Genomic DNA, 25,671 nt, shown 5'->3' with positions numbered 1-25,671 from the left:
AAGTGGGGTGGATTCCTGTTCAACACGCCACACACTTAGAGAAATATGAGATAGCCACAAACAAATCCACAACATGAAACATGAGAGAAGCAGACAGACATAGGGGAAAGAAAGGGACACAGGAAGAGAACAAGTGAAAGAGAAAGAGCAGTTGCAAGCTAAAGCAGAGAGCCTCTTTAACAGCCCTGGCTGGCAGGAAAACAGATGGGTGCAGAAACCTGCTCGCACCTCTGGTCGCATCAAGCACACACTTTGAGATGCGAGAAGGGAGGGTAATTAACTTTCTTTGGCTGTTGCCATCTGTTAGAGAAAAGCAAATTAAACCCCTACAGCATCTCCTTCTTCCTATTCACAGTCCCTCCATCTTTCTCTCTACGCCTCCACTTCCGTTATCTCCCATTCAAAGTGTGAAAGTAAAGTTCTTCAATTTCAGACACAAACTAGAAAATGTCAGTCGATATTATGATATCTGTGAAATCTCGTCTCATGGACTTTTTATACCAAATATACATTAAAAAAACTGATATATAATAACAGAAAAACTCAACAGACAGAACAACAGGCAGACGGGGAGAAATAACTATAGATATACTGACAGAAAGACAGAACAAAAGAAAGAAAAAAATGAATAAGAGAATGAAGAATGATAGCTCGAATGACAGACAGACGGAAAGAATTTGACATTGTAAATACGCACATCTTACCCACACAGCAACATTTTTCTTCAATTCATGAAAAATTTAAGATAACATCTATACTTACTACAGTCAAGAGTCCATTTGCACATTTGTAAAGGTTTTGACTTCAGTACGACATTGAATTATGCATATTAGATTAGTCCGTCCCAAACAGCAGCCAGATAAATGAATTACAAGGTTGATTCCATTACAGTATGAATGGGTCCTAAAAATCAAACGAGCTATGCTCCATCAGATTTTAACTCAACATGCATGCTAACCGCAAGAGCGCAAATCCACGCCGCACTGAAGAACAGCGTGCATGCAGCGGCCAAACGCTCTGAGCAGGGAGTACTAAAGAAATCACAAACAGCTCTATTTTTGTCTGACTGAAGTGTGCATATGATCCGTGTATGATGTGATTCATGTCTTTTTCAATTGGTTTGCTTGTCAGTTCAGGTTAAATATGCATCATGCGCACTGAGGGAACATATCACAAGATCTAGTAAGAAGGGCCATAACTAGTGTAGGGATGGAGGATTTTATTATCTTCAAATTTTTAGCTATAATATTTTTTAGTGGCAGTGAATTCAGAGATGCAGAGAGTTAAATTCCATAGCAGTTAAAGTGACTCAGAATTGCCTGCTGTGATCAGTGATTCTGCAATTTTACATAATCTGCAGGTCTATGATAACTGTGCCATAAAAATTATTCATATTTAGCCTGTCTACTGAAGAGCTGTGTATTCTTGGATTTAGTCTTGGCTATTTTATAAATGTTCGTCAATGTGTACACACAGATGTGATGCATTGTTTCATGAGCATTGTGTTTTTGAAATTGTGTATCAAGATTGGTTCAAATGTTAAATGTTCTTCTAACTGGAAAGACACTCATTCAACTTTCTTATTATCTTTTTTATTCATACAGAGCCTTGGCAAGAAACTCCCTCAGTGTCAATACTGTACTAAATACTTCGCCATTTAACACACTATATACAATTAACACTACCACTCAAAAGGGCTTTTCCTGCTGCAAAGTGTGCACTTCACATATCATAGTTTCCATTGTGTGATTTTTCAAATTTAGGGTTTAAAGACTCACAGTTAACACTTCACTGATTGTGGGTGTGCATGTAGCACAGTTGTGCAGTCAGTGTAGGGTACATGACACACACAACTGCTACATTTCACTAACTTCCGTTTCAATATCTTCCAGAGGAACAAAAGGCAGTCATGTAATGGGGAAGGTCAGGGACATCAGAACCTGCTGAGTGTGTCATACGTTTATCTATCTTCAACAGAATTTGAAATAAAAAGAAAAGCTTCTTGTTACTGGTGTGAAAAAGCAATCAATAGAGTTCCCTGCCAGAATCAAATTTCAGCGTTTCTCCAGAAACATCAATCTTGAAAAATGAGGAATTACAATGAATTTGGCATTGTGTCGCAAGAAAGACACTACAGATGAAAATCACATCTTACTTGGTACCAGTAACATTGTCAAGATTATCTAACCAGAATTTCATTAATCAATTATTTTTTATGCAATAGCAATGGTTAAAAATAAATCTATGTGCATAATGATAATGTCAAAATATCTCACATTTGCTAAAACATATCCTTCTCATACATGCTCTTCCTACTAAAGCACTACATAGCAACAAAAACCACTACATCCCAAACACCTGTAGCGCTTCAAACAATCGTTTTGCATAAGTGTGGATGAAAAGATTTATTGGGATAGATGTGTGAAGTGGGCTGACTGCTGACTGCTTCAGTAAAGCCTGTACTAAAATCGTAATAATAAATTGTAACTAATATATTATCTATGCATATATTGCTAATATATCTAACTAATATATTATCTATGTATGAAGCAGACAGAGTATCAACAGTAACAGTAAAGACATTTACAGTGTCACAAAAATTTCAAATAAATGCTTTTTTTTAAAAGGATTTAAAAATATTGGAATTAAAAATGTTTTTAAAAATATAACATTATAACATTACTGTTTTACTGTATATTTTTTAACCAAATAAATGCTGCTTTGGTGAGCATAAGAGTCTTCTTCAACAAACGTCTGAATTGTGGAGTAGTTCATGTAACTCAGCAAAAACACTTCATGAAAGGTGCTGTTTTCTTCCGGCTAGCACAAACCCCAATTATCAACAATTCACAGAGCTGTTTCGAAAAAGATAGAACAATAAGCACAAAGAGGCCTGTAACAGACATTTAAATACACAACTGAATAAAGCTCACAGAAACATCAGAAACACAATCTAAATACTATGACTGATATGGACAGATTCCACGTCTGAGAGAGAAAGACAGATAAAGAGAGATAGAGAGAGAGAGAGATAGGAGAGTGTCACGGAGCAAACCCGTGATCATGAGAGAAATGTTTGTTTCCTGTAATAATAATTCATCACGTATTTAGAAGAGGTGTTAAAAAATGTTCAAGATGTGGAGGTTTATGACTATGTATGGGTGTGTGTAATGATAAAACATCAAAGGAAAAATCCAACTCAGAGCGAGACGGAGCTGCCAGACTTAGTTTGATAATTAACACACAAGCGAGATAAGCTCCTGCATAATGAACACTCGGTGAATGACAGCAAAAGAATCGCGGCTGTTTAACAAACCCAAACCAGTTATTACGGCAAGCTTCAGTCTCCTAATGACTCCTGCAGAGCACGTCCAGCTCCTGCTCTATAGAGACATTCAAGCAGTGTGTGGAAGTCATTTCTGTCTGGGCTATTCATATTTGCTTTTTGTGGTTCAAATATTACATACCATAACAAGGCATAAGTGTGTGACAGTAGCTCGGCTGCTTTAAAAATAGCATCGCTTTTACAATAGGAAGTGACTTTTGCCAACGAGCAGCATTGTAGCACCACAAAACACTACAATGCTGGTTGTATTTTATTGTATTGTCTATAGTGACAGTGAGCTGAGGCAATAAGCAAACACTCTTTATGTGTAAAGAACTGGTGCATTTGGACACTTATAAGTGTACTTACCTGACTACTTGACTTTTTAAAAGAAATCTCTTATGCTCACCAAGGCTTCACTGTAATAAAATTTCCTCCTACTTCAAACTTAAGTTCAGTTGCTGCTTTAAATTTGAAGTATAATCAAATTGGCTGTGAAAGTTAATTCTAGTTGAAAATTAATTTGATGAGTTAATGTAGTGGAAAAACATATGCTGACATGAATTACTGATATATATATATTCATTGTACATTTATTTGATTCAAAATACAGTATAAATGTTTTAAACTGTAACTTTTGTTTCTTATGATGGCAAAGCAAAATTTTTAGCACCATTACTCCAGTCTCCAGTGTCACATGATCCTTCAGAAATCATTATTAAATGCTGATTTGCTGCTCAAGAAACATTCATTTTTATTATAGGTGTTAAAAACAGTTCTGATACATTTTTTACAGTATTCTTTGATGAACAGAAATCTTGCTGAATACAAGTATTCATTACTTTTAATTGAATTTGATTATTTTAATAAATGGTTACTGATTTATTGTGAATCATTAACTATATTAACTACATTGTCACAACGATTTAAGTATCACAAACCTGGTTTTATTTCGAAATGAACATGATGATCATAATTTGCAATTACGTAAGAATAAGAGTTTGTCATACTGATTCAAATCGGCAACTCATGAGATGGTGAGACTTTCTGAATGACTCATTAACTATCTCATAAGAGTCCTTTGTTTGGGGAATACTGGTTGCTATGTATGTTTTGTTTATTTGCGTGCAACTCAATAGAAAAATGTGTTTCCTTGTCGTTATTTTAGTAGGACAGTTTCTTTACACATTCATTTCAGACTGCAAGCTTACAGCTCAGATAACCATTGGTGTGTGTGTGTGTGTTTGTGTGTGTGTGTACCTACTTAAGCATATTTGGGGACAAATTTGTACCCAAAAGTGAACTAAACCTGACAAAATTTACAAAACAACTCCCCTTGGGTGTCTTTATTATTAAAATGGGTAAAAAGTAAAAAAAATACCTTTTTATTGTTAGGATTACGTTAATATAATATATAACTATCTGCATATAAAAAGAACAGTCTATGGTCTATGTAATGTAATGTCCCCATTTAGACAGCTAAGTAAACGCACGCATGCGCGCATGTGTGTGTGGACCCATATATATATTAGTGCTGCAACGACACGTCGACGTCATCGATTACATCGACTACAAAAATACGTCGACATGCGTGAAATGCGTCAACGCGTCACACTATTTACATCTCGCTTAATGGAATACTGGGAATGGAGAAAGTTGCATTCTATCACAAAAACAGAGACCACTGTTATCAAAAGTATGGGAATACTTTAAACAGAGGCCAAATAAAATGGCCCTTTGTACCCTTTTTACAACCGATATGGTGTACAACGGCAGCACAACTGCGATGCACGAGCACCTCAGAGGAAAACATCTTGACGCTCTCCAGTGTTACGGTTGAACTGGTTACCGTGTGATCTGGCGACCAACTTCCTGGTTCAGGTCTCTGCTGCAGATGTGATGGAACAAACTGATGTGATATTATTAAGTGTCTAATAAACGCAGACTTGCTCATTGCATGATTCTGATATTCTTGTAAAGATTACAAGTTATTGGTATGATCACCCGTAGCGGCTGAAGTAGGTATAAAATAAAAAATAAAGTCTGTGTTGGCACGGGTCTCGAACACGCGTTAGGGGCCGTTCACATATCGCGTCTAAAAACGCGTGGAAAACGCTAGTCGCACCACTTTCTCCCTCTTTCCAAAGCGCTTGGGCAGTTGCGCCCCTGGGGCATCTGCCATTGCTAAGCAACCATGACGTGCTCTCTCCATGAAGACGCAGAAATTTCAGCAAAGGATAAATGGATTTGCAGCACTAAAATTCGCTTGCAGTAGCTCTGCTACTAAATTTATTTTTAAAATGGCAATCCATATACAGCTATGATCAGCAGTTCCTTCATCTTAGCTGAGCTTTCAACGTTGTTACGGGATAGGATGAAGCTGAATGGTTAGTTCTTGTCACATGACCCGCGGTGCGCTTGCGGCTCTCTGAAAAGTTTAGATGTTTTTACTCTAACACAATGCGGTGCGGACGCGCCTGTTTTCGCATGTGCTTCGCGACCGCGTCGCTTCCATTATGAGCATGCATACCGCGCGCCTACATTGGAAATAACGAACTTGAGCGCGCAAAAGACGCGATATGTGAACGACCCCTTAAAAGACAGCGCGCCGCGAGACAACAGTCACAAACCACCGAGCTACCCCGAATCAGCTCCAGATCTCTGGAAACCATGCTAAACCATAGCAGAACCCTGACTACATTTTATGGTGCTAAAGAACATTTCACAAGTTTTTTTGTGGCTCTTTTTTTTTTAAGTATCGGTTCAGGCACCGTTTAGGCACCGGTACCGTTTTAAAAGTTTTACAATTTTTAAATTTGCTTATTGTGGTTCCAATATTACATATCATAACAAGGCATAAGTGTGTGACAGTAGCTCGGCTGCTTTAAAAATAGCATCGCTTTTACAATAGGAAGTGACTTTTGCCAACGAGCAGCATTGTAGCACCACAAAACACTATAATGCTGGTTGTATTTTATTGTATTGTCTATAGTGACAGTGAGCTAAGGCTTAGGCACCGGTACTGTTTTAAAAGTATTGATTTGGCACCAGTATTATAAAAAACCCAATCGATACCCAACCCTAGGTACAACTGCACTTCCCCCAGGCCTATGTTTGAAACTTTCTCTTCCTCTCACAGATGATTACATGCCTTGAGCACAGGCTCTTTCAAACCAGCACAGCTACACTCACACTAGGGCTGCACGATATTGGGAAAAAATGACATTGCGATATTTTATTTTTCTGCGATATATATTGCGATATGAAATCTAATTTAATTTTTTCTTACAAACAAAAAAAAGCACACTTACATTCTCATTTTAAATGATTTAAACATCGGAGTATTATTCAAATTGGAGTTAATTATTTGTTAGTAACTTTAGGATATGGTTTGAATTGTTAGCATATTAACTAACATGAACTTAACACGAGCAATACTTTTGTTACTATATTTATTAATCTTTGTTTATCTTAGTTTATAAAAAACACAGCTGTTCATTGTTTGGTAACGTTACTTCACAGTGCATTAACTATGTTAACAAATACTGTACAACTTTTGATTTCAACAACGAAGGCTATAGCCTAAATGTTGAAATTAACAATGTTGTAGAAGTGCAGTTTAGTAATAGTAAATGTTAAATAATGTAGTTAATTAGTTTAATAAATAGAACATTATTGTAAAGTGTTACAGATTTTTTTAATACACCAATTCAGACGTGTCGTGAGTTCAGTGTTGGACAGGTCGGTTGTTTGAACCATTTATTAAATTGAATCGTTTCAAAGGAATCATTAGTTCGCGAATCGGACATCTATGGCACACATTGTGTAATTATCTCTGCAGTTTAGGATATCGCACAAGATTTGACAACACAGAAAACATTTCATCACTGGATAGGTTTTTTTTTGTTTTTGTTTTTTCGACACCATTGTGTCAATTGATTGTGATTAAAATGCCCGAGGCGAGGGAGAGAGAGCAAGACAGCGCTCGTGTTGTTTGAAGACGGTGAAGGTGAGCGTGTACGCGCAGCCGGAGCTCTCTCTCGCTCTCTCTCTCTCTCTATCTCTCTCTCTCTCTCTCTCTCTCTCTCTCTTTCTCTGCTCGTTCTTATATGCACCCTATTAAACTGACAGGACTTAAAAACACATGCAAATGATAAACTTTCACTCTATGATGGTTAAGCTGTGCAATTAATCTGCGAATCACATTCGTCAAGGGCCGGGGAGCAGCTGGCCCATACGTACAGTTAATGAATAACGGATCAACTACGACAGCCTACATCGCACATCCTGCGATGTGACTATCGTGGATTCGTACATCGCGATATCGATGCTTAAACGACACATAGTGCAGCCCTAACTCACACACACACACAAAGACACATAAGAGCGGGAAACAGGGTGACAGAGATGGAGGGAGCTGTGATGCAAAAACTGCACCCAATGCAAAAAACAAACACAAATTGATTATCAATGCAAAGCCTGACAGCAACAGCAAGTACAATTAAATACTTCAATTTGCAATCATTCAGCCATTTTATAGTGTAACCCAGATTAACAAGCATTACTGTCTATTTAAAGTTTACAGAGCTATAGAGACACCCACATTACAACAAACTGCCGAAAATATAACAACAGTTTCCAATCTGGTGTCTCTTCAACTCAGGGAACCTTTTGATTTCATTTTGTTATGCAAAGATCACATTATAAAAAAAGGTTTTCCCCTACCTATTATATTTCGCTACTTTGAATGCTTTATATGAATATATATATATATATATATATATATATATATATATATATATATATATATATTTTTTTTTTTATCTTGACCCACTTTATATCTTAAAACATTATGACTTAAATTATTAAGCTTACTAAATTGCTACTGCTAAAATCACAGTAAAGTAAAATAGTAAAATAAACAATCTATTTCAATAATCATTGTTTGAAAATTATGTTTGAAAATGTCCATTTTTAAATTATGATTGACCCACATCATCATTATTAGCGTGCTGCTCAATATTTTATTAGGACAGTTTCTTTATAAATTCATTTCAGACTGCAAGTTTACAGCTCAGATAACCACTGGTGTGTGTGTGTGTGTGTGTGTATGTGTGTGTGTGTGTGTGTGTGTGTGTGTGTGTGTGTGTGTGTGTGTGTGTGTGTGTGTGTGTGTACCTACTTAACCATATTTTGGGGACAAATATGTAAATGATGATCGATCCACATCATTTCCACAGCACAGAATAAGATGGCCCATCATTTCCAATTAAGCTGTAATTTTGTTAAATTATGAAAAGAAAAAAGAAAAAATGAAACTAAAAATATTATTTAATTGAGTGACATTAAATAAACCTTAACATTAACCCTAGCAAGACAGGAGTCTGAGTTTTTTTTTTTACATAATTCCCCACAGAAAGCTATTAACTTACTATCACTTGCTGTCTAAAAGTCCACAGAGCTACCAAGTGGCCATAGTTCAACACCCATTTTACGTAAATTAAAAAAAATGCTATCACATTACATGCGGAAGGACTGTTATAGAGTTCTTCGCTTTCAGACACTGAAAGTTTATGCAAACTGCTTCGTTGTCACGCTACATAAATCATGCATTGTGAGGAAAACAGAGCTGACATTAATTCACACTATGAATCATAAAGAGACTAACCATAATCACATAATTACATAATTTACTGCTGTATATTCAGTGCATACCTGTTGAATTGAGGTCAGAGTGTATGAAGGAAGACGGCCTCGTATCATACAGCACAGGGGCTCCAGATGAGGGGAGGAGCTGTGGTCCCGCCACAGAAACCTGTTACTCATGCATGCTCCCTGTAACATACAAAACAAGCGTTAGAGAGATTAGACCGTGCAACAGTAACTCTACAATAACAGCATTTAACAGTGTCAGGCCACTAGGCTGTTTAATCACATTAGCTGATAATCTTTGTGAATGATCATAAATCTACATTTTGTCAGCGAATAATGCTAACTTGTAAGTGTTGAGTAAATATGATTAAAATGAGAATTCATCTAAATGAATTCATTATTACTACAAGTACAGTGGGGTTCAAAAGTCTTGTGTGCAATCTTAAACCGACTTGTGCAAATGCATTTTTCGTCATTTAATGCAATTTTTAGTTAAAATATAATAATATAAATTTCAATTAAAATTAAGTTTAAATTACATTTTAAAGACATACATTTCTTGTTTTAAATTCTTCAAAATACTAAAAACTACATAATTTCAGGTTTAAATTCAAGTTCAGTCCCAGTTTCCACCCATAATTTTTATGTGGACTATAAGTATAAGAAAACAAACATATACAACCTATATATCTACATATAGAGAGAGAAAATGAAAGAGAAAATAAAACATTCATTGCCTGTTGTTTATCAAAATGTCTCATAACGTAATTCCCTTTTGCTAGTTTAACGACAGGAAAATGGTTGGCATGCCCGGGCGAATGGTCTAAAAGGGTTGTCCCTATTCTCTCAATGAGTAATGGGTGTTTTATGGGCATAATGGGCACAATGGCCATAACGTGCAATAAACCAATCAGAGTCTCATCTCCTTTAAAAGCCAGTTGCGCTTGCGCCATGGCGGGTTTGCTATATACAAGGCGGAATGTAATGTTTCTTTTTTAATAATGTTCCTGTGTGTGTAATAAGCAAACTGTACGCGCATTGTTCGCCCACCTATAGGAGCATTTTATTATATTATATTTATTATATTATAGGAGCTCTTGAAATAACAAAGAGAAAATATTGCGCCAGACTTTAGACCAGATTTGAGTTGGTCTATGGCACAGTCTATTTTCAGTTCCTCAAAATAGCAACGCGCCAACAATGCGCCTGAACACACCTCTTTTTTAGACCAGCATGCCCATTGGCGCACAAATGGGCGGAAATACATTGGCCAAAAACATTTGCGCCGCGCCTTAGGGCCCTAAGACTTTCTTTAGTAAATGCAAAAACTTATGGTTAGGCTAAATATGTAATCTAAAAAATTATCTCTAAAAATTGTTTAGCAGATTTCCCACATTTTCCTTTTAGAAAGGATTCAAGAGAACTAAAGAAGAATGACCACAGTGCCTGGTGATTAAATTTCAGACTCGTGATAAATTAGAAATCACTATGAAAATGGAGCAGCCGCATGCAAATCTATCAAATGAAGAGCAAAGTCATGGTCGGAAACGACTACAAAATTATTTCAGACACTCTCTCCTCTCTTTCCAGCCTAATATATTCTCTTCCTTTCCCTCATTACCTCAACTGAAGTGTTCGCGCATTGTGCGTGTGTTTGTAGAGATGATGGAGTCAGAAATGGTTATTCCGGGTTATTCTCCTACGTGCTGTTCTGGCGTACCGCATTCTGAGCCAAGATGAAAAAATGATCAGCATGCAGCCCAACATCTCTATCAGACGGAAAGTGACACTCGCACACACAGTAGCAGTGCGGTCTTGAGCAAGGTGCTGGTCACTGAGCCACTCCGCTTCATCAAAAGTTCTTTTCCAATTCCTCACACACTGTACAGACCTTTCTACACACACACACACACACTGCATCTGAACCCAGAGACTGTGGTTGTTAGACAAACTCCCCAATATTCACAAACTTAAATATGCTGATGTGTTTCTAAGGTGTTCGACTCTAGCACTAGAGCCAGGAACCATGGCAACAGCTGCTAGGTGAACAAAAGCCCAATTAAAGTCTCTCATCTACTGTGGGAAGGTCACTAAGACAACAATCTGCCTTTATATCCTTCACGAGATACTGAAACACATGGAATACAGACACATATACTCTAGGGGTGTGCACAAATCTATAAATAATATACACAAAAATAAAAAAACTACTACGTGATGCTTTGCTGGCTGTAAATGCAGGGAATCTGTGACAAATCCTAATCACAAAAACTAAAAGTCTGTAATAGCGAAATGTACTGTATTTGATCACAGAATGACGTTGTCATCAGACTTGCGAAGTTTGGAATTAGTTTGATCAAACTGGCCTTACAAACTGGAATTACTTTTGATTTAGGGATGCACTGAATATTCGCAACCGTCATTATTTGGCTGAAAATAGCAAAAAAAAAAAATCTTTCAGTGTTCGGCCGAATAAGCGAAAAAGGCAGAATATGTAATGAACAATGACTAAAGCAATCAAATAGAGGCACACACTAATGCAGCAAACATGTCGGCAGTGTGAAAGTATTTAAAACTATCAGAGAAAGACACAGAAATCATTACAAGCACAAAGCTCAGTAACATTTTTGTGAATTTTTTAAAGGCATGTGACAATGTGAGGCCTACAAAGCGACAAACATCTTCCCAAATTCGTAATGAGAATCATTTCGAAATCTGCATGCTGTTGTCAACAAAAAGAAGCACTGAGATTTTCCTGTGGGTTTCTGCCGAAATAAAAGCCGAGAAAAAGCAACAGCTCAATCAACATTCATAAATGAGTGTTGTAATTTTACTGTAGTTCTGTAAAATAAAATAAAAAACTAAGACAATAATAATGATAATAATAATTACCCTACAACAGCTCCATTAATACATTCATTATAACATTCACACACAGTGTTCAAATTGGGATCTGAAGTTCTGTTCAGCAAGGCTGCCTTTATTTGTACAGTAAAAGTCTCAAAAATGGTCCAAAAATATTATTTTACCAACTTATTATTAATTTTAAGTTAAATTGTGCTTTGTTGGTAAAATGTCTGCTAGACTGTAAAAAAAAAAAATTGTTGTTTTGAAATTGATTTTATTATTTGAAAAGCAGGACAAAACAGTAAAATTCACATTTTGGCAATTTAATTAATGCAATGATGAAAAAAAAGGAACATTAGGCCTACATAGGGGGGGGGAAATGTGAAAAACCATGTTCAGTATTCTGTATTTGGCCTTCGGCCCAGTGTTTCATTTTGTTCGGCTTTGGCTTAAGCCAAGAATTTTAATTTTGGTGCATCCCTCTTTTGATCAAATTAATCAGTGAAACTGAGTTATCTTAATATATCCACCACAATGAGAAATGGCATGAAATTCAAACACCAGTTGACTGAGGAAAGACAGCTGTCCATCACTGTATTCACGACTGCAGGTCAGCCCGACTGAGCTGAGAAGAGAGCTTATCTGACAGTGGAACGATCTTGAGACATGCGTTTCCTTTAAGTTTCCTCGGTGAGAGTGCTTTAAGAATGGAAAACACACAGTGCTGTAAGAAACTTTGCTTAGTGCACCGTTATCTTTGTGTCTCTGGAACATCTATGTCGGCTTGCATTCTTATTTTTCTCAGACTGAGGAGTCAGCTTTCACCCAAGCATGAGGATATTATTGTTTTTCCTCAACACTAACATATGAAACAATATAAACACAATTAAGGCCGACTCGAGTGTTTGTACATTCTTTACTGTATTGGCATGGTCTGCTTTATTTTTTTCCGTTTGCTCTGCTTGGGCTTGAATGCTTTTGTTCTTTATGTTTTTTATGTTCTTTTTTTTTTGGTTTGTTTACACACGTTTTCAACCAAAAGAAAACATTGAGACATAATGCTGTTGTAGGACACTGTTGTGTATAATGCCTAATCATAAGCTTGTTCAGAAATGGTGGCAAAAACATATTACAACCCGAATTCCGGAAAAGTTGGGACGTTTTTAAAATTTTAATAAAATGAAAACTAAAGGAATTTCAAATCACATGAGCCAATATTTTATTCACAATAGAACATAGATAATGTAGCAAATGTTTAAACTGAGAGATTTTACACTTTTATCCACTTAATTAGCTCATTTAAAATTTTATGCCTGCTACAGGTCTCAAAAAAGTTGGCACGGGGGCAACAAATGGCTAAAAAAGCAAGCAGTTTTGAAAAGATTCAGCTGGGAGAACATCTAGTGATTAATTAAGTTAAATGATATCAAAAGCTTTGTCTTAGAGAAGCAGAGTCTCTCAGAAGTAAAGATGGGCAGAGGCTCTCCAATCTGTGAAAGACTGCGTAAAAAAATTGTGGAAAACTTTAAAAACAATGTTCCTCAACGTCAAATTGCAAAGGCTTTGCAAATCTCATCATCTACAGTGCATAACATCATCAAAAGATTCAGAGAAACTGGAGAAATCTCTGTGCGTAAGGGACAAGGCCGGAGACCTTTATTGGATGCCCGTGGTCTTCGGGCTCTCAGACGACACTGCATCACTCATCGGCATGATTGTGTCAATGACATTACTAAATGGGCCCAGGAATACTTTCAGAAACCACTGTCGGTAAACACAATCCGCCGTGCCATCAGCAGATGCCAACTAAAGCTCTATCTTGCAAAAAGGAAGCCATATGTGAACATGGTCCAGAAGCGCCGTCGTGTCCTGTGGGCCAAGGCTCATTTAAAATGGACTATTTCAAAGTGGAATAGTGTTTTATGGTCAGACGAGTCCAAATTTGACATTCTTGTTGGAAAGAGAAACATATGCTTCCCTCCAAACAACGTCTTTTTCAGGGAAGGCCTTGTTTATTTCAGCAGGACAATGCAAAACCACATACTGCAGCTATAACAACAGCATGGCTTCGTCGTAGAAGAGTCCGGGTGCTAACCTGGCCTGCCTGCAGTCCAGATCTTTCACCTATAGAGAACATTTGGCGCATCATTAAACGAAAAATACGTCAAAGACGACCACGAACTCTTCAGCAGCTGGAAATCTATATAAGGCAAGAATGGGACCAAATTCCAACAGCAAAACTCCAGCAACTCATAGCCTCAATGCCCAGATGTCTTCAAACTGTTTTGAAAAGAAAAGGAGATGCTACACCATGGTAAACATGCCCCGTCCCAACTATTTTGAGACCTGTAGCAGAAATCAAAATTGAAATGAGCTCATTTTGTGCATAAAATTGTAAACTTTCTCAGTTTAAACATTTGCTATGTTATCTATGTTCTATTGTGAATAAAATATTGGCTCATGTGATTTGAAAGTCTTTTAGTTTTCATTTTATTAAAATTTAAAAAACGTCCCAACTTTTCCGGAATTCGGGTTGTATTATAAAAAAAAATAAACGTCATTTAAACAAACAAATACTGGAAAAAATTTTATGAGTCCAAATATTTAAATACATTACTTTTGAAAAAGGCCCATTCCTAATATACACATATTTCATACATTCTTTTGGAATTTTATTATAGTCCACTTGTTAGTCAAATTTTGTTTCATTGTACTTTAGTTTTACATAACCATTTTCTACAATACTGTGTAAACACAAGCTGTCATACTAAGTAATTATTAATTAGCATTACTCAGAACTTAATGTACTGAGCGGGTAAAATGCCCTCGATACAAAGTAAAACAACCCACCACGAACTTAAGTACCCACCACGATTTAAGTACACTTGTTAGTCAAGGTTTATTTTTAACTGTAATTTAGTTTTACAAAATTATTTTCTACCATGCTTATGGACAATTTCAAAATGGTTGTTTATGCTACTGTAACTGAACTGAATCATTTACATGGGCAATTCATCCAGAAATGAAACACTGTTGTGTTGTTCAGAGACGCAAAACAGCTGTGGTTGTGTTTGGAATTATTTTTGTTGAAGAAATAGAGCAAAACCAGGAACTACAGTATCTAAAACATAAGTCTCTTAATATTAACTCCTTGTTTACTGAACTGTTGTATAAAATCAGTATCACATTTGTAATCATGCTGACTTTTGGAGAAAAAAACGGCACTCTTCGTGTGATATTAGCTATATGAAATGATATAAATATATACATTTTCTGTCCCATATCTTGAAGTATATGATAATTCAAATGCATTTTAATAGACTGATTCATGCAGTGGAAGAACACACTAATAATGCGCACGCACGTGCACTAGTCTAACCTGCTAGACTTCACTACTTAACGTATGCACACACTCTGTAGGCATTTTGTTCACTTTTCGTGATATACTGGATAATATAAAATTGCACATACAGTAGTTAAAACAACAATTGCGATATTATTGCAGGATTTGTAGACCACATCGCAAACCCCTATACTTTTTCGATTTTTATAATGCATTGTCTTTTTATTGATCCACCAGTTCACATTTAAAGCTCTGCTTGTTTGCAGGGTAAAAACATGGGTCGACTTTCACATTTGTCTGAACTCTGAACAAAACTAAAGTTTTTTTGAAAATGCTCATTCATTCTGCCAGCAGGTGAAGCGTTTGGTAGAATATAACTGTTTCCCCGGTAACAGCAGAAAACAAAGCAGCACAGAACCGGACTGTGAACGTGCAGTGTTCATGTTTATTTAATGAAATCATAACGTTAGCCTTCTGAAGTTTAATTTTCACATTCAGCTATATCGCAATTCTGTTTTATCTGTCCCCAAATTTAAGACCTCTGGAAATCATAATTAAGACTTTCCTGTACAGTTTAAGACTTTTTAAGGCCTTAAATTTGATGCAACTAAATTTAAGGGTTTTTAAGACTTTTTTAAGACCCGCCGAAATGTCTCGGTTACGTATGGTAACCCTCGTTCCCTGAAGGAGGGAACGGAGATGCCACATCGGTGACCGACGAATATGGGATATCGCTTCGATAGACCAATCTACTTCGAGTGTAAACTAAACGAGCCAATGCACATTGGCATGCAATTATTGCATACAGCTGCCGCTGATCACTGCGTGAGTATAAGAAGGCAGCAGGTGCAATGCATTCCAATTTTTTCGCTGAGGAGCCGAGCCGGGGACCCGGCAACTCAGCGGCGGTACAGCAACCATGGCGACGGGACGTGGCGTCTCCGTTCCCTCCTTCAGGGAATGAGGGTTACCATACGTAACCGAGACGTTCCCTTTCAGTCGGTCACTCTTGACGCCACGTCGGTGACCGACGAATATGGGATCCCTATCAAAGCGCCATGGGTGCTGCCCCTTCCAGTGCCCTGTGAGAGCCGCCTGCGCCCCTATTAGGTGTAGGCCGGGGCTCAGAACAAGTAGCTGTATGCAATAATTGCATGCCAATGTGCATTGGCTCGTTTAGTTTACACTCAAAGTAGATTGGTCTATCGAAGCGATATCCCATATTCGTCGGTCACCGACTATCGAGAGTGACCGACTGAAAGGGAACCCTGATGTCTACATAGTGGAACACACCATTTTATATAAAAAAACAAAACAAGGAAATGCTGCTTTAAACAAATACATTTTCATACACTAAAAATAATTGGTATGGATCATAAGTAAAAAGGCTAACTTCAAAACTAACAAGAACCCACACAAAGGCACTTACATTAACCCTCTTGTAAACACACACACAAAAAAAGAAGATCAATTCATTTTCAGCAGCAAAAAGCTCCTGGACTAAATTGATCACAAAAGCAGTTGTTCTTCCCTCTTAAATGCTTTATGGCCCTCAGAGAGCTGCACCCCTCAGGTCAGCTGACTTGCTACCCTATTAAGACACATATCACATACAGAAAGCAACACCCGTGATAGACACAGTCACCCAGACGTCTGTAGCACTGTTCTTCCCAATTAGACAGCAATAAAAAAGTAAAAGTTGGTGACATTAGAATGCACAATTAAATATCCAATATCAACCAATATAATATGCATACCTTATACTGGTTATCTAAAAAAATAATACACATTTTACAATTATATATATGCACACGCGCACGTGCACATGCACACATGCACACACACACACACACATATATATACATACACACACTTATCTACAAAAGCTTGTTTGAAAATTGACACTGGCCATTCACATTGACATGAGTCATGAGACATGAGTCAATGGTATGTTTGCAATAGTATTTTCACATTGTTTTTCTAGAGCTGATGTCAGTGGAGCAATTCAGTGATTAATCTACTCAATAGCTTTGAAATTAGGAGACGTGGTGTTTTCAAATTAGTCACTGCTTGGATGAACATAAATTACTCTGCTCTGTCAATACACCTTTCATGCATGCCAAAGAAAAAGAAACACAATATTTCTTGCCAACATTTTTTCCATTATCTCACTCTCTGTCGCTCTGACACATCGTCATATGTTCAGATGCATCAAGGCAGCATGACAGGATACAGCCTCTGTTCCTCTCCACAGCAGGACACTGACTTCCCGCTAGTATATCCGATCATCGATGCAATCATCATAAACCCAAACCATAAGGAAATGGAACACTATTCAGTCATTTTTTCTCTCTCTTTCACATGGACACCAGAAAATATGTGCTTTCTCACTCACAGTGACTCTTTCTTCATGAGATCAACAACCACAACACTGCCAAAGTTTCAGAAAGGAAATGAACCCAGACAGATAAACACACAGTACAAGCATCATTCACAATGTAATATGTAATAACTAGGTACTAACCCTGAACTTACCCCTAAACCTAACCCTAACCCATGTAGTTACCTTGTATTACCAGAACTTTCTTAGATAAATACACTGTAAGTACACTATAAGTACATGTAAGTACACGTACTGTAAAATAAAGTGCAACCCAGAAAACTAATCTCTGTTATATAGCTCAACACTGTGTACTCTTATTGTTTGAATCTCGTTTTCTTGATTTACAGCGAGTACCAAGTTTCTACTAGGGGTGCACGATATATATATACATTGATGCAAAGCTACCATGAAAGACTCATAAAAGTGGTCCATCCATATGAGAAGCAGCCATATTTGAATCTTGAAACAAATATTTAAACTAGGGTTGTGCCAATAGACGATAGTATCGTGTATCGAGTCTATCGACGATAGTCAGAGATATCGACATAAACAGATTTCTCTGTCGATAATCAAGATGATATTAGGCTCATTTTCCTATTAACGTATTAGATTATTATAATAATAACTATAATTTTTATTAGGCAGCTTATTATAATTTGGCTATCAAACCACCCACCTATTTCATTTCAGCACCGCATTTCACACACACACACTCACACACACACCGCACGCGCGAGCGCAGGAGCATTAGAGCCTGTATAGTCGCTGAAGTTGTCCACTTTCACTCGGATAACTCGTTAAATCCATGAAATGAAAAAGATAGAAAATGAGGAGTTGGTGTCCCACACATTAAAAGGCTGGTACACGGCAACACACTCTTCTCATACATGAGAAATTAACTCTTTCTTGGCGTTACAAATAAAGTAAAGACAATAACAAGGTGGCACAGCGAACTTATCATCTATAGTGGTTCTCGCGTATTGCTTTTCTTAAAGACTGATCACTTATAACACTCACTATGTGGTGATGACGTAGAAGGACTACGTGAGAACCACTATGGATTATAAATTCGCTCTGCTGCCTTGTTATTATTTTCATGCACTCCACACTATAATGTGATGCATGCAAAATACATAGTTTCGGCCATTACAAAGTCTCCATCCAAAAAAAGACGTACATCGTCTGCAGATATAAGGTATTTCATTGCACTTTAACAAGTAATCTGAACGGCCTATATATGTGCAATATTTTAAACGAGCCCTCACTAACTTTTAATTGTTTAATGCCACAGTTGTGTTAGAATGCATCTCTTTCTTGTTTCTGTGGCGGTGCGTCGGTCTCATCATGAGGTGCGCGGTCCGGAGTGCTGTATGACTGATGCATCAGTTCAATTCAACTTTACTCCAAATATATGAACTCACCTGTTTTTTATTACTTTATATTTAACATGTTCGTTTATGCCCAATATTAGTGTTGAACTGCTGGACTTTAAATGAAATCTAGATTGATTTTCACCGTTGACTGATTTTGCAGAACATTTAGACTGATAACTTCCCTACGCGCGATATGACAGTTGCGCCGACTATATATGAACTAGCTGTTTTAAATACAGTATTTTTTATATTTTACATTAGTTTATCAGTATGTTTGAAAGTATATATTTTTTTATTATTGGTGACTCCATAGGCTCTCTCTTGCGCACATGCGCGGTTTAAAACACCAAATAGTTTTGCTATGACAAGAACAAAGAGTCTCTCTCTTGCTCCACACATGCATGATAATATCGTGTATCGTCGATCTCACGGGCTGACGATATGACGATTTGACAAATGACCATATCACCCAACACTAATTTAGACCTCTTTTGTTAACAGTTTAACCTAGAAAACATCCAGCTCAAAAGTATGAGTTACTCATGAATAGGTTATCAATACTACTCTAATGGACTGAATGATTTTCAATTATCAACTTAAACTTCAGTCTGTTTCTCCCACAAAACTATAATATGGCTTTAGTTGAGCTGTATGAAATTGTTTGATACTTTAATGGTGCTTTTGTGACCTTTTTTAAGCTTGAAAGGTCCCATGCCCATGCACTGTAATTACATGGAAAAGAGCAACCAGCACAATCTTCCAAATGTCTCATTACCTGTAGTGTTGTTCCATGGAAGAAAGTAAGTCATACTGGTTTAGTACGACATAAATGAAAGTAAATGATGGCAACATCCTTTAATCTTCAAACTAGCACATTTCATCTGACTGAACCATCAGAAAGGCCAAGATGACAGGATTTATAAGGAAATCATTGCCCACCTATCAATGTGGCATATGGTGCTAATGCGATCGAGATTGAGGAATTTATGAGTGTTTTATGGAACGTATGGAAGCACATGCCATGTAATACCGATGCTGTGTCATGTGATGGCACTCAGCCGAATGTTATACGAAGCCTGCTTGGTTTGCTTACATAATATACAGAGGTGTTACAGAGACAATAGCGTGCAGTGTTTCACAGCTGAGCATGTGAAACAACACACATACCGGGGCCTTTACTACTATGAAGAGTATGTGTATATAAGAGCACTGGAACATTAGATACACATAATTAAGGCAATGAGGGAGAAAGACTGACTCTGTCCATCTGGCTCAACACCACTCCTAAGAGAGCATAAGAACCGTCTGAGAGCTCGGCCTCAAACGACACATGTGGCACTCAACCCAAGACAGACTGTTAAAACATTTTAAGCATCGATGTCCATGGGTGGAGAAACTCTGTGTATGTGTTTGTGTGTAAAAAACCCAGAGAAAACCAACAAAATGTCCCTCTTCATTAAAATGCAATGCACACAAGTCGCAACCTCAACCGATGTAATAAAACTCGCATATAAAATCCATCATAAACCGAACAACAATGCCATAAAATTGCAGAATTTCAGAAGCATCACAAAACAGCAACAGATAAAACATGTCTTATCATCCATTCATTATTGAATATATTCATAGAGGCTTTATATTCATACTCTATATTAGGGATGCACGATATTGGATATTTGCCGATATCCGATATACCAATATTTTCCAACTCATTTAGTCTGATACCGATATATTTCCTTTAGTTTGGAAACAACACCAAGTCTTTCCTGTGCAGAAATCATACGCAAATTGTTTTAATTTTGGTTAGTTTTTAACAAGAACATATTTGTTAGAATTAAACAATAATGAAGGTTTTTTGACAGTACATTGAAGCTTTGAAATTAACTATAAATAAATTATATATCAATCACTGCATTTTTCCCCAGAAAGATGCAGTGTCAATCCTTACATTTTATTTTAAGATTTAACATTTGTAGATGGTCTAAAGCAAGAGTTGTAAAAATTTTCTGAAAATCTTTAAGAGCTAATGATTTCTTTAAAAAAAAAACATAGCTATTACACATTAAAGAATAAATAAGTATATATAAAATTATTTAATTTACAAGTGTCATGTTTATGATTTTTTTTTTTTCATGTAAGCTATAGCTTCTGAACTTTTAATCAAAACATACTAGTTTTATGCGTTATTTAATCAGAAACACAAGTTAAATGCAGCGATCCAAAAGAGTGAATCATTCAGACAAAACTTTGCTTCAAGAATGTGCCACATTGCTGACGTGATCTAATCACTAGCACACCCTGAGCACTTGCGAGTTAATGTATTCCCCTTTTTGGTAAGACATATCAACATATTTTTTCATATTGGGCCGATGCAGATATTTACATTTAAAGCCATTATCGGCCGATTCCAATATCAGTCAGTTAATATCGTGCATCCCTACTCTATATTCTATATTTTTTTCCAATCAAAACTATACGGGTGACGCGTCTCGGGTACTCTATAGTCTTTGCCCTGAGCAAGTTGAAAATTAATTAAAATATGTGACTATTCAAGTCAGTTGAGATGTTAAACGAATCGCAATACAATTTGGGGTGGGGGGGTTATATGAATATCTATGAGGAGAACTGACTGCAGAAATGTTTAGATGGTGTTTTCTTTACACTTTGTCTCTGTATCAAGCATATTAACGCAGTGTTCATAAGAGCAGCTCTAATTTGTTTACAGTGGTAAGCAAGGAAAAGCGTTATTGCTGCTGTTCCATAAGCGCCACCTGCTGTCAGAGAGTGAATCTGCATTCTCATTCAGCCCGACTGCTGAAGACGTTTTAAAAGTATTGTTTTACAAAGTTATATACCATTCTATTTTTGCTTCATTTTTCAAAATTATTCAATCTAATCTAAATCAAAAACTACTGACCCTGCATGTATAAAAACACAGTGGTTGCCTCTAATTTTAAATTAAAAGGACACAGGTAAATCTTTAGTTTATTTGAATTAAGATATTTATTTTATTTGTATTATATTATTGTATTATCAATTCAAAATATCAATTCAAATTTGACATTTCAATTTTACAAAGAAATATGCTGAATTTTGCCTGAGAAATAATAAAAGGACGCATTTTCATTCACAATTGGTTTTAAATCTCATTTTGTTAAAAGAAATGGTGAGAAAATCGTATCATGAGCTCAGTATCATGAGTTGTATCACACTGTTAAGCGAATCGTTACACCCCTACTGCTTTATATAATTATTACATTAAATATTCATTCTTAAAATGTTCTTTAAAAAAATTCTATCACTATTTTGTTCTTTAAAAAGTTGCCAACTATTCTCTCAACCTCTATACTGGCATATGCAATCAAAGATCTGCTCCTATAAGCATGAAAGAGGTTCATTGGGATTGAGAATATGATTGGGATTATGAGTGACCTGTAGAAGGTCTGGAGGCAGATAATCTTTCAGACTCATCTAGCATATGAATCCCCTTGCAGCTGAATCAATTCAATGTAATTCGATGACTCCAACAAGTCAAGTACAAAATTTTAGTGGTTTTAGTTCTATCACACAGTCCCGACTCTGCTACATGAAGGCTTTCAAAATGCCTGCTGAAGTAATGTTCAGTGGAAAGAGACCACCATGTCCTCACATATGGGTCAAGTTGGACTATTGTGTGACTGCTACACTCTAAAAAAGTTATTTTTTAACCAAAATGTTGGGTTCAGTCTGTTGGGTCATTTTAAAAAAATTTACCCAGGTGCTGGTTAGTTTTTCTGCACTCTAAAAAATGCTGGGTTCAGCTTCTTGGATCATTTTATTGGGGGATTCAATAGACTGACTGACCCAGTGAATGGGTTAATGTATAAAACACAACAAGCTGGGTCAAAATAACCCAGCATGTGTTCTGGGACTGTCCAATATTTACCCAGCACTGGGTTGCCAAATGGACCCAGACCCATTTTTTAGAGCGTATATACCAGGGTCAAAGAAAAGATGTGCAAAGAAAAGATATGCATGAGCTTTGTCTATTTACTAGTGTCACTGAGCTGGTAAAGTCAGTATAGCAAGTGGATTTAAAAAAAATTGCTAATAGAAAATGTTAACTAGCAAAAAAGGCCAAATATCCTAATTAACTGGGTTGAATGCACTCACTGCAGGTTTCTTTGGATAAAACCATCAGTTAAATGTAAAAGTTTAAGGCCCCTTTTTAAAATCTTTAGGAGGTTCTTTGCCCATTTTATCACCCAGAAGGTATACACAGAAAAGCAATAGCATTAAAAGTAGCACGATCTGAGTTACATGCGGTGCAGCATAAGTCACACACTGATGTACTCAGGGCTCTATTCACTAAAATAAAATTTACCTCTAATTGCTGCCTTAAATTTTGAAGTTACAAGCTGCTGTTATAGTCTTTGCACTTTTACAACCACTTTGAATTTAATTACTGAAGAAGAAAATGTAATCTAGAAAATTACTGCTGTCATATTGTTAAGTAAAATAAATGGAAACAAAGATATTATGACATAATATTAAAAAATACTACTTATAGTAATAACTGGTATTTATTTTAAAGACTATATGGCAGAAATACACCACATACAGTCTCCATTCGTGATCCATCACAGTCAACACCCCACCCAAACCCCAATGCACACATACACTCGCACTCTCATCTTCAGCCTTTTTGCTCTCACTCACTCATCCACTTTCTTTCTCTTTTTGGTAGAACATTCCACCCTAAGATTGACAGAATGAAAATTTTGCAAAGAAAAAAATGGGTCAGTGTAAGAGAAAGACTTACATAAATCTGTATAACATGCACAGCTTCTTCGCTTTCAACTTTTTTTCACTCTCTGTCCCCGTTCTCTGTGCTTTTTCCTTGGCAGAACTCCCCTCCTCCATCTTAACACTACTCCAGACATAAATTTAAAGAGAAAGAGGAAAAAGAAAGCTTCCAGACATGTCCAGAGTGGGCGGACAAGCTCATACAAGAGCCACAGGGCATCAGGCAGACACGACAGCCTAAGAGTCCGACAGAATGGCCAGCTCTACGCTGATGAGAACACACTATATGAGGGAAAAGAAGAGTATCATTTCGGTTCATAGAAGGGATTGATTGCTTTCATAACTACAGATCTGTCTTCTTTATGGTCTATCTCTCTGTTTCCTTTTTTAAGGATTTTGCAGCAGAACAAGGAAGACATTTTTCACTTCTAACTCACAGACATAAACCATCAGGAATGTTCTCTGAGAGAACATGTGGTTTAAGAAGGACTGAGAGAGAGAAAAAAAAAGAAAAACGTTTGATCCACAAATTTTCATTATAAGACATTTTAATTAATTATTGAAACATATATATTAATTGTAGGAATTATTAAATTGTGTATTGATCAAGAATTTCATAAATATTATTTTACATTTTATTTCAAATAAAAGTTGTCATTTTGAACTCTTCATCAAAGAACCTTGGGAAAAAATGGGTTTAGCTGAACAATTGTCTTAACATTGATAATAATAAGAGAATATTCTCAAGCACCTTTTTTTTATAAAAATATTAAAAGGATTATATGACACTGGCATAATGACTGCTGAAATTTCAGCTTTTCCATCTCTGGAATAATCAAAAGTTTCTCCAACAACTTAAAGAAAAAAACAAGCAACCAACCAGCCAACCCACATTTATATGTCAATGAATACATATCAAAAAATGACTCTCAAAATCGAATCAATTTTGAACCAAATCCCACATCTTAAGCAAGTAATGAGGCCAAAGGGACATTTGCTCTTGACTGAGAACAAAACTGACCTGATCGTGCTAAGGTGAGCAAGAAATTACTAAAACCAAAACATGTGGAAATAATCTCACTCTCAAACTCACATCAAAACCCAAATGACTGTCATCTATGCACGCTATTTCCTGCCCATATCTGCCTCAGATCCAGAATCACTCACGCACTGCTGAAACACAGCACACTTGTTTAGAAAGTCAGACAAATAAATTAATATGTCAGCGTCCTGCCATCAGAGATTCATGGTCAGGTGACATTTCCGTCTTTTTCCATCTGTCTCACACACATGCATTCACTCACAGGTATGCATTCCCTCCGATAAGTACATGCACCGCTATGCCTGTTTAAACACACACAATTTTCTGTGCATGAATGTGGAAGTATTATCGAGTGATAATCAAATCCAATTCTGTCACTTTGAAAGTTTTTCTTCATTTTAAACCTCACACTATAAACAGAAACATATGCTGGCACAGTCAGTTCCTCTTAGTCCACAGCACCGGGAAAGAAGGGTTGAACGAGCATTCATTTCTCGTCTTCAAATCAAATTGTGGACTCATTTCCTTCAAAAGAAATAACAAGAGAGTTCAGCATTTAGCAGAAAGAGATTTTTCACCCAGTCAAAAAAAAAGACTTTTTTGTGGAGGTTATGTGATGATTATACAAAATTGGTTCCCTTAGAACCTTAGTGGTTCCAGAACACATCCAGCACATAACCCGTCTCATTTGCATACATTTTGAAACATTAATTCTTCTTTACAGTGGGACAAAAAAGTACTGACAATGCTTCTATGTTGCATTCCTTTCTCATTTAATAAAATTTTTAAATAACAAATTGAATTATTATCATGACAATTTTACTATTTATAATTTTTTTTTAATATTATTTTCTTTTTCTTTCTCTTCGGTATTTTGGCATTATGTGCTAAATGCATGCCATGTCGATACAGCATTTTGAG

At 36.5% G+C, this 25,671-nt stretch overlaps 1 protein-coding gene across 2 annotated transcripts in view; it reads right to left on the bottom strand.

The window, feature by feature from the left end:
• The window catches only part of LOC132103085 (polypeptide N-acetylgalactosaminyltransferase 1-like), a 111,036-nt gene that overhangs the window by 56,579 nt on the left and 28,786 nt on the right, over positions 1–25,671 (bottom strand). Inside the window, exons 1-2 of one of the 2 annotated variants that reach the window (XM_059507901.1) lie at positions 23,725–23,825; positions 9,041–9,160 (exon numbers count right to left, since the gene is read on the bottom strand). The gene's annotated coding sequence lies outside the window, so the exon portion shown is untranslated. Of the gene's footprint in view, positions 1–9,040; positions 9,161–23,724; positions 23,826–25,671 lie in introns of those variants that run through there. The other variant, XM_059507900.1, reaches the window with a different exon arrangement.

The sequence above is a fragment of the Carassius carassius genome, chromosome 24 (genome assembly GCF_963082965.1).
Source record: "Carassius carassius chromosome 24, fCarCar2.1, whole genome shotgun sequence".
NCBI lineage: Eukaryota > Metazoa > Chordata > Actinopteri > Cypriniformes > Cyprinidae > Carassius > Carassius carassius.
The sequence above is the reverse complement of the archived record's forward strand: the minus strand, read 5'-3'. Positions and strand labels throughout refer to the sequence as shown.